This window comes from Alligator sinensis, unplaced genomic scaffold, assembly GCF_000455745.1.
Source record: "Alligator sinensis unplaced genomic scaffold, ASM45574v1 scaffold1451_1, whole genome shotgun sequence".
Classification (NCBI taxonomy): domain Eukaryota; kingdom Metazoa; phylum Chordata; order Crocodylia; family Alligatoridae; genus Alligator; species Alligator sinensis.
The window spans coordinates 1,144,630-1,154,216 of record NW_005842351.1 but is presented as its reverse complement, the minus strand read 5'-3'; the positions used below and the strand labels follow the sequence as shown (position 1 = coordinate 1,154,216).

Genomic DNA, 9,587 nt, shown 5'->3' with positions numbered 1-9,587 from the left:
TATACAGCTCTGTGTGTGTGGGTGGGTGGGGGAGTATTTTGATGAGATGAAAGGAGTGTGATGCAGTGGGAGCAGACTGGGTTTAACTCCGTCTGCACTCTTGGCTAAGTCACTCAAGCACTCTGTGCCTCAGTTTGCCCATTGTTTAAAATGAATGATGATGATGTACATTGCTCTGAGGTAGGTAAATATTTGTGCATAATTATAAAGGGCTTTGAGACCATCCTCAGATGGAGGGATAAATAGAAATTCAAAGTAGCTTTAATTTATTGCTTTAGTTCATTTTCTTTAGTGTCCTTGAGTGTAGTTAGTCTGAAGAATAGCTCCCAAGAAAACCGTGCTATACCCCTTGTGTCAGGTAGCTAAGCACACTGAAGAGTTCCCGGGTGTCCTGTTTAGCTCCAGCCACTTCTGTTTGCTGTGTGCAGTTATTGCATGGTCAGGTTGCAGGATGTTGAGCAGCTGCTGCTGCTAAAAGCATGCTCTCCTTGTACCTAGGTGTTGCCGTCTTTTATTACCCTACTGCCAGGCAGCGTGTACCTGCTTGTTAAGAGTTACTAAGAGATGAGGCTCCCTGCCCACTGTTTATACAGAGCGAAAATTAGTTCAGAACACAGAGACAGTTCCACTTACTTTATGCGAGAGGCTTGCTGATCCCAGAAGACCCACAAACACTGGCTCCTATTAGTTGCCTTTTCCAGCATAAAGTCCTGTAAAAGGGAAACTAGGAGACAACATACTCAGCATTTTAAGGAGTGCCACCACTGGGTGGGTCCTTTGGTAGCTGTTAGGCTGTGCCCATGCAAGCTGTTTTGCTTGGGCAGATTTTACACCCGCCAAGAGTGCACTGATTTAAGATGTAAGAGTTAACTGGATCAAGACCTTAGATCACCAGGTTTTCTGGACATAGGTGGTTTGTGGTGACAATGCTAAAGACAGTATTCAACACATACAGAAGGCAGGATAGATACCCACCTTTATAGTCTAACTAAAGAGTTTAACAAATATATCACAGATGCATGTGTTTCATAGATGTCATCGATCTTTGTGGGTCTGAGGCTTTAAAGCATGGGGGGCTGGTGCTGCCTTAGTCAAGGGAGGCACGTGCCCCCCCAGCAACCAGTCAGCGACTGGGGGGGGAGGGCCCCCCGCGACCAATCTCGCTGACTGGGTGGGACCTCCTGTGGCTGATCACAACACGGCTGCTTCTGGGAGTGCTGGAGCTTGCGGGGGGCACTGGTGCTCCTGCCTGCCCCCCCTGCCTGTTGCCTAAGCAGCAAGCGCAGCCAGTCAAGAGGTGCACCGGTGCTCTCAGGGGCCGCACATGCACCCCCTACGCATCGCCATGGCTTTAAAGACAGTTTGCACTCATATCACTTAAATTGAAAGAATATGTCACCATGCATGTTCTAGTGTATAGATAGTTCTCCCCTTCCAGAACTGGTAAATTGGGATGAGACAAAACCTTGGTTCCATTTCTTCCTGTACTGGATAGGGCAGATGGCCTACTGGAAAAGGATAGTAATCTGCCATAATGTGGAGCCCCAATAAATTCAACCCATATGGACAAGTGGGAAAGCAGAGAAAGAAAACGTAATATTCTTCCTTTCTCTGCTTAAGCCGTGGCACCTGCACATAGTCCCTCTGTCAATATTAGAAAGAAATTGTGCATGTAAGCCTTACCCTGCTAACCCACATGGTAGCTATTTATTTGTTTGGTTCTTATTTTCCCTTAGCTTGAGCCGTTGAAGACAGATTGGTCTGTTTTACTTGCATTTTGAGTCAGCTTCTCACCCAATAGCAAAATAGCCCAGTGTTTCTTTAATCAAAGCTTTATTTTAGAGTCTAAGCAGCCTGACCTTGCTCTGCCTTTGTGACAATCCAGTATGGAGCTACAGGAAAATCCAGAGTTATGAAACTGCTTCTGCATCAATTAACTGACTTTGGGGGAAGTACTGGGAGGGCTTGGAATTCACAGATAGCATAATTTGCAGAAGTATAATAGGTTTACTCTGAGCTCATTCATAGTTAAAGGGAAATAAATGGAAGCTGCTAATCTGGTTTCAGACTGAAAATATGCGTACCATATGTCTGAAACATAAGGGTTTCCTCTCATCAATGCTGTCAGGGTCAGCACCTGTTTTAGCTGATTCATTTGAAAATATTACTCAGCCGTGCTAGAAAAAGGTTATCAATCTCTTTTTATTGGCATGGCAGTCTTTTTTTGTGTGTGAGCTAGTCTATCTTCTTAATTGTGGTTGTGATCCTGAATCATATTAGAGCAAAACTCTATGGAAATGGAATACGATGCTACCAGTACGTGAATACTAGGCCTGTGCAAAGCAGCTAGTATTTACTTCGTGTTCAGATTTGGCTGATTCGGGGGACAGTGATTTGATTTGGTGATTTCAAATTGTTGTCCCAAACTGATTTGGCCGAATCTGATTCAGAGATTCAGCCACCACCGAATCAGCCCCATCTCCTGCCCGCTGTCCCAGCCCTGTCAATGGCTGCCCCACCTGGCCCAGATCCTGGCTTTTCGGTAAGGGGGGGGGCGTGATCCCTGCTGCCCCCCACTGCCCCACGCTGTGTGGGGGGCTCTGTCACGAGCCCCCATCCCCTGCCTGCTCTCCTGGCCCCAACTTCCAGCTCTTAAAAAAAACAAAAACAAACTCTTATTCACCGGCTGCCGCCAGGTTGGGGGGGAAGATCCCCACTGCCCCGTGCCACGTGGGGAGATCTGGCACATGCCCGTCAACCGCTGCCCACTCTCCCAGCTCCCACCATGGCTTCCCTGCTCGGCCCCAGCTCCTGGCTCTTGCCCCAACTCACCAGGCAGGGGGACGATCCCTGCTGCTCCCCCACTGACCCATGCTGTGGGCAGGGGTCTGCCATGAGACCCCAGAAGCCCTGAGGCTAGGGGCTTTTTTTTAAAGAGCCGTGAGCTGGGGTGTATGGGGCAGCCATGGGTGGGGGCCCTGCGAGAGTGGGCAGGGGTCGGGGGGCACTCAGGGGCACTGGAGGAGTAGGCAGGCGATGGGGCTTGGTGGGGGTCCCCCATGGTCCCCTCCGCTGCCCCCCTGCCCCCTACTTACCAGCACGGAGCCTGGGTCCAGCTCCCTACAGCAGCAAACGGGGACTGCCCGAATCTCCAAAACTCTCTGAATAATTTCTGAATTGATTTGGACCTTTTAATCGGTCTCCTGATTCGATTTGGATTCGGAGATTTGGGCACTAAATTGAGACGAATCTCCTCTGAATCAAATCGGCACCTGAAGTTTCGCACAGCCCTAATGAATACCAAGGTGAGCAGTGGTGATGAATTTGGAGGTTTGTGCGTATGAAAAGAGAAATCATCCTAAATGTTTGACCTTGAATTGTGCTCCTGGTCCCCGTAAACTTAACAGACACCACAGTGATGAGGAGACCATACGCTGGAGAAAATTCAGATTTTTTTGCTGGGATTGAGATGGATTTTTCTTTCTTTGTTATAAATCTGTGTTCAGAAGATGTGTTTGCACCTAGTTCTGCTGTTTAAATAAATCCATAGAGTTTAAACTGCCCATTGTGGGAATAGTGCCCAAATAATATGATTATAGGCATGTTTTAAATCCCTGGATGGAAAGGGAACTTGTGACCAATGGAAGTAGTTAAAAATATGCCACCAACAGAAAGTTATGCTCCGCAGTTCAGTGAGAGTCACTTACTTTTTAGAGATCTAAGGTGGAAGTGAAGGATAAAAATAACTCGTGATACTTAAACACGTGTTAAAAGTAGCTTTTCTTGTAGGTGACCCGTACAATTGTCCAGGACCACCATGGTCTTCCTTGGGGGGGAAAGGAAGGATCTTTGGGGGGTAACAGTGAAGATCAGGCCCAATAAGATGGGTGCAGCAACATGAAAGGACCTTAGAAGAAGAATTGATTTAAAATGTTGGGTGCAGGTGCTCCGTGTGATCGAGTCATTGTCAAGACTGCGCAGTAGCATTAGGAGCTCTGTTGCCTCTTGTTTTGCTCTCGGAGAACCGCGCACCGTAGGGATGGAAAGGACTTTGAGACGGCGTTCCCTTGCTGCAGGGCAGGGTAAAATATACCCACACCCAGTCCAGGTATTGCAGGCAACTAATAAAAACCTCCAGCGATGGAGATTTCACAGTGGCTCATGCTGGTGAGAGGGAAATTTTGCAGGTATAATACTTAAGGCCAAAGGGCCTCCTGTTTAATCCAACTTTGTAACTGAAAATTTGCAGGCTGCGCGCCTTCAGGTCTCTCTGAAGTCAATGGTAAATGAAGGAGTTTAGCATCTACTGACTAACACCTTAGGGTAACTCTCATAATATTTGCCTGAGTTATGCTTGGCAAGAAAATTAACTCATTTAAGGCCTGTCACATGTGAAGTATAAGTGCAGTCACATGCCAGCTGTGTCTGTTGGTGTGTCAAGGGCATGTCTTTCCATTTCAATGTCTTTTCAGCTCTATATTGTTTGTTTATGCGTCTCGGTGGTTATTTCTTTCCCTGGCGGTGCCAATTTGCAGGTTTATATTTCAGTGTTCATAGTAGCCATTAGGAAAAACAATTTCTTTTATCATCTGTGTCCGCACAGCAAGGCAATAGGATGAAGAAATGAACCAGAACCTCAGTTTGTCAAACACTGGTGACCACTGTATACACCTTGTTTAAGGGATCTAATGCACTGGAAAATTGCATGAAAGAAAGCAAATGTCTTATCAGTAGGAAACTAACCTACTAGCAAGACTAAGAATGCCATCCACCCACCCCGCTCTGGGCGCCATGCTTCAAGAGGGATGTAGAGTAGCTGGGTGTGTGTGGTGTCTGTGTGGGCCACACAAATGGCCAGAGGTCTGGAGAATGGACCATACGAGGAGAGGCTGAAGGACATGGGACTGTTCAGCCTGGAAAAGAGAAGACTCGGGGGACTTGGTGGCAACCTGTAAGTATATAAGGGGTGAACATCAGGGGCTAGGAGAATATCTGTTCACCAAGGCACCCCAGGGGAAGACTAGGAATAATGGTTATAGACTGGCAGAAGATCACTTCAGATTAGACATAAGGAAAAACTTCTTTACAGTTCATGTGTCCAGAGTCTGGAGCAGACTCCTGCCAGAGGTGCTACAGTCATCTTCCCTGGAGATCTTCAGAAGACAACTGGACGCACACCTCGCTGGGGTCATCTGACCCCAGCAGTCTTTCCTGCCTTAGAGCTGGGAGGCTGGACCTGATGATCGCATGAGGTCCCTTCCAGCTCCTAACTTCTATGAATCTATGAACCTCAAAAACCAGCAATTTGGTGACTCAGTGCTCAGTTGATCTAGCTGGAAACTCAAATGTTTTAGCTTGTACAAGGCAGAACCTGATTCTCCTCTAACCATTTTTTGCAGTTGTAATTCTATTGGCTGCCTTGGATTTTCTTCTGACTTGCATCAACCTGCTTTCTTGAGGTTTTTACTAGTGTATGCCATGTCAGAGTCAGTTCATTGGAGACTTAGGAGAGAAAGGGACAACTGGATTATTATGACTGTTTCTTTAAAAAAAAAAAAAAAAAAAAAAAGAAGATATATTTTCAGGTTGCCACTGTCTTAGGTGCTGCTTGATATCTAATCACCTGTATTTTTAGGGGAACTAACAGAAGTCATTCTTAACTCTGTGCTACATCAGTATTAGAGTCCTAGAAAAAAAGATTTTAAATGGACCACAGAAAATCTCTTCTGACCCCTGATTTAGAAAGCGTCATCCTTGGCTAAAGCAGTGATGGCTGTTGGTTGTTTAAATTGCACTTAAAAACTCCCAAGGATGGAGATGCCACAATTTTGCTAGCTATAATGCTTAATCAGCCTCATATTTGACTTCTTTCAAATACCCAACCTAAACTTCCATTGCTGCAAGTAGGATTATTACTTCTTGTCCTGTCCCCTATGGATGCAGAGAGCAGTTGATTGCTGTCCTCTTAAGAACCACTTTTCCTGAAGACTGTTATCAAGTCATCTTTCGGCTTCTCTTCTGCAGACTGAATGATCCCAGATATAGCTCAAATTTAGAGGTTCGCTATCCAGAACACGGGTGCCTCAGTAAAGAATTGAGCCAGCAATATGGACAGCATGCTGCTCAGCTCTTCCGCGTTTAATGCGACTGACTGCCTGTGTGCACACACTGCTGATGTGTTAATGAGGAGACAGTGCCGACCGTGAAAGAAAGAGTTCAGCAGTACTGTAGGATTTATTTAATTACAGGACAAAGATAAGCCACCACAGCATATTTAAATCTGATTTTAGTCAGAATATTGGCAGTGGCTGAAATGGACTGATGTCATTTTTGGCATTGGATAGCTGGGCCATACTTCCCATCACAAAGGTAACCTCCTATTCTTAGTTTTGGTTTTGACAGACAGGGACAAAAACATTGTTCCAGGCCTCTGTTGGGTACTTAAATTAGTGCTTGGAGCAGTGAGGAGGGTGGACATGGTGTGCCTTAGGTTTACCCGGGGACACAGCTAACAGCTCTGCAAGCTAGAAGGCTGTGGGAGGTCCATGGTGAAGCCGACAGAAACACCGAGTCTTGCTGTGAATGTGCGTGTTGCTTTTGCACGTGTAGCAGAAAGCCTGATGGGCAAAAAGTGGAGAAGATTAGAGATAGTCTCCTGAAAAAAATGGAGAGACTGGCCTTAAATTTATTCTTATAAAGTCCCTTGTTTGATTGGTGTTTAAATAAAGCAGCTGGCTCTGTGATTGCTTGCACAAAGTCACGTGACGCTTGTTAAAGTGAGGCAACAATAACATATGGCTTGCCTTATTGTAGCTAAGAAATCTGTTCTGTGGAGTGGGGAGTTTTATACACTAACGTGCGTCTCCTCTCCACCTAGAGAGAAAAGGGTCAAAGTCCAGGAAGGGAAAAGTGAAGCAAGAGGTGTAATTAAAGGATCCTGTTCATTGTACTATGCTCATCCCTGTTCGTTTGCATCTCTCAGTGCAATCTTTTAGATGGGCTAAAACTAAGATTGATAATGTAGAACCGTGGTGAACAGCTCTTAAGATTTAGGCCCTAAAAGGATCCAACTGCCAGCTCATGTGCTTTGATGTGAACCAGGGGGTGTCTATACACATGCTCCAGGGTGAGGGGCATTTTAATTAGAGCCACTGTAATTAAAATACCATAGTATCATGTGTATTAAGCATCCTGCATTTCAAAATGGCCATGGGGACACTTCATTTAAAGCTCATTTAATGAGTTATACTTAAAGCACTCCTGCAGCTATTTTGAAATGTGATATGCTTAATAGTAATATACGTGATGGTGAGGCACACTGAAGTGTTTGAATTGAGCAATTAATCAAGTCCGTTCCAAAGCATTTTAATTAGAATGTGTTGGAGCACGTGTATAGGCACCCAGGCCCGATTCTTGTACAGTAAGGTATTACAGCCCTAAACAGTTGCCACAATGATGATTTAGCTAAATGATATGCATCTCCAAGACTGGGGAGGAGAAAAGGCTGGTTTCCTATCAGCTAACTAAAAACGAGGAGTTTCTGTTGGGTCTCCTGCTTCCTACTTATGCCTCAATAATGCACTTAGGCACTTGTTACGTTAAGCAAGTGTGTAGTCCTATCAAAGTCGATAGGAATACCCGTCTGTTTCCAGATGAACATGTACTTGGAATCATAGTGCTGGAGCAGGAACATTACTGTCTAAATTATCCCAGATAACCTAAATTAGAGGTTGACTTTGGCCTTCAGTCTTACGCAGTATATATATTTGTGTTGTGTGCAGCACTGAGCACATCACTGGCACCTAAATACTGTTGCAGAGTCTATTTTCTGATAATGAAAGTGCATTGATCCCCTGTGATGTATAGCAGTTTCTTTTCTGTCCATAAGGGTGGGGGTTTTTTGCTACAAAATGTTCTGTGCAGAAATCTTGGCATTGCAGATCAATAGAAATAATCTATAATCATACTGCCAGGAAACGAAATGCTGAGTCCAATTGTCTTGTTACTGTAACAATCCAGTAGGTTCATCCATTAGTGCAGATGGGGTCATTTTGCCTCCAAAAATAGTCTAGAACAGAGTGGTTGGACAGGGAGAGATTTTTGCCTCTAAAATAGTATAGGACAAAGATTTTCCAAGACAGAACAGACTGCAATCTACATCTGGATTGATTAAAAAACAAAAAAAAACCCCAAGGTAAGTATGATTGAGTTGAAGCATTGCTTGTTATATAAGCTATCTTTGCTCTCTTCTAGTCACAGCCACCAGACTGGTAATGATTTGGCTGTTTGGGGGCAGAATAATTTAAGCGTGATGAAAATAGAATCCCTAGATCATAGCAGTTTAGAGAATTACTTCTCTGCCTCATTCTGTAACATGGTCCTTGGAAGGAAAGGAGCAATTTTCACGTTAAGTAACAGGCAGAATTGATTAGGAAATTATTATTTTTTTAAAATCTAATAGTGAAATATCACAACGTTGGAAAGTAATTAACAGCAAAGAAAGGTAGTCAGCAGTGCATTGCATTGGCCCTGTTTTTACATTTTGGTTATTGCTATTTGTGGTACTTCTGTGGCATCCATTATCTTGCTTTCTGAGTGCCTTGCAATCTTTAATGTATTTATCCTTCCAGCTCCTCTATGAGAGAGGGTGGTGTTATAAGTTTGTTTTACAGAGGGAAACTGAGGCACAGGCAAGGCTTATGAGGAAAGGCTGAAAGAACTGTGGTTATTTAGCCTGGGGAAATGAAGACTGAGGGGGAATTTGATAACAGTCTTCAAATACCTTGCCAGATCCAGCTGCTGCTGTGGCCGTTCCAGGACTGAGCTGCACACAGAGCCTGCTCCAGCTGGTCTGGGACCCGTGCTGCACGTGGCTGGTGTTCGAGGTGAGCTGGAACAGGTGCCATGTGTGGTGCTGTCTGGGCCAACTGTGAGCAGCACTGGGGTAGCTGGATAAGGGGGCGCCGTGGGCCAGATCTGGCCCGTGACCCATATCTTTGACACCCCTTGTGCACAGGATCACAATTTCCTCTGTGGGGTATGCTAGCAGTCCGCCAGTGAGTTACACAACAGCAGGGGAAGTGGAAACCCTTGGTCAGAACACCTCTGCAGCAGCCTGTTTTTGCAAGAAGCATCATGGTCTATTTTTAAAGTCCGTGCACGGCAAAAAGATTCTTTCTTTTTAGGAGGAACGAACCAGAACCCTCTGCAGTCCCTGGGCTGAGAAGGCATTATCCAGTGTCTTTAAGGCTGAGATTACAAAGGGTTAAAAGGGAGTTAGTCACCTAACTTGGCTCCCATGAAAATCCCAGTCCAAATTTTGAATACATGACAATTGAACCTCAGGTCACTTTCTTACTCCAAAAGCACAAACCATCCATTCTCCCATTTCATAATTATTTATTGGATCCACACCATGCACTCCAGCTGCCCTCTGTGGCTTTAGAAAATAGAGTCCTTTATTTTAAGTAAGGAAGGAATCACTAGCTCTCAGGGGGAAACCAGGTGACACTTAGCAAGGTTATATTTCCTTATACAATTTTGAAAGTTATTTCCTAGGGAATTTTGAGGTAACTAACATTTGCAGT

General features: G+C 44.9%; 1 protein-coding gene across 2 annotated transcripts in view; it reads left to right on the top strand.

The window, feature by feature from the left end:
- The window catches only part of LOC102382159 (actin-binding LIM protein 1), a 173,541-nt gene that overhangs the window by 336 nt on the left and 163,618 nt on the right, over window positions 1-9,587 (top strand). The gene's annotated exons all lie outside the window — the stretch shown is intronic.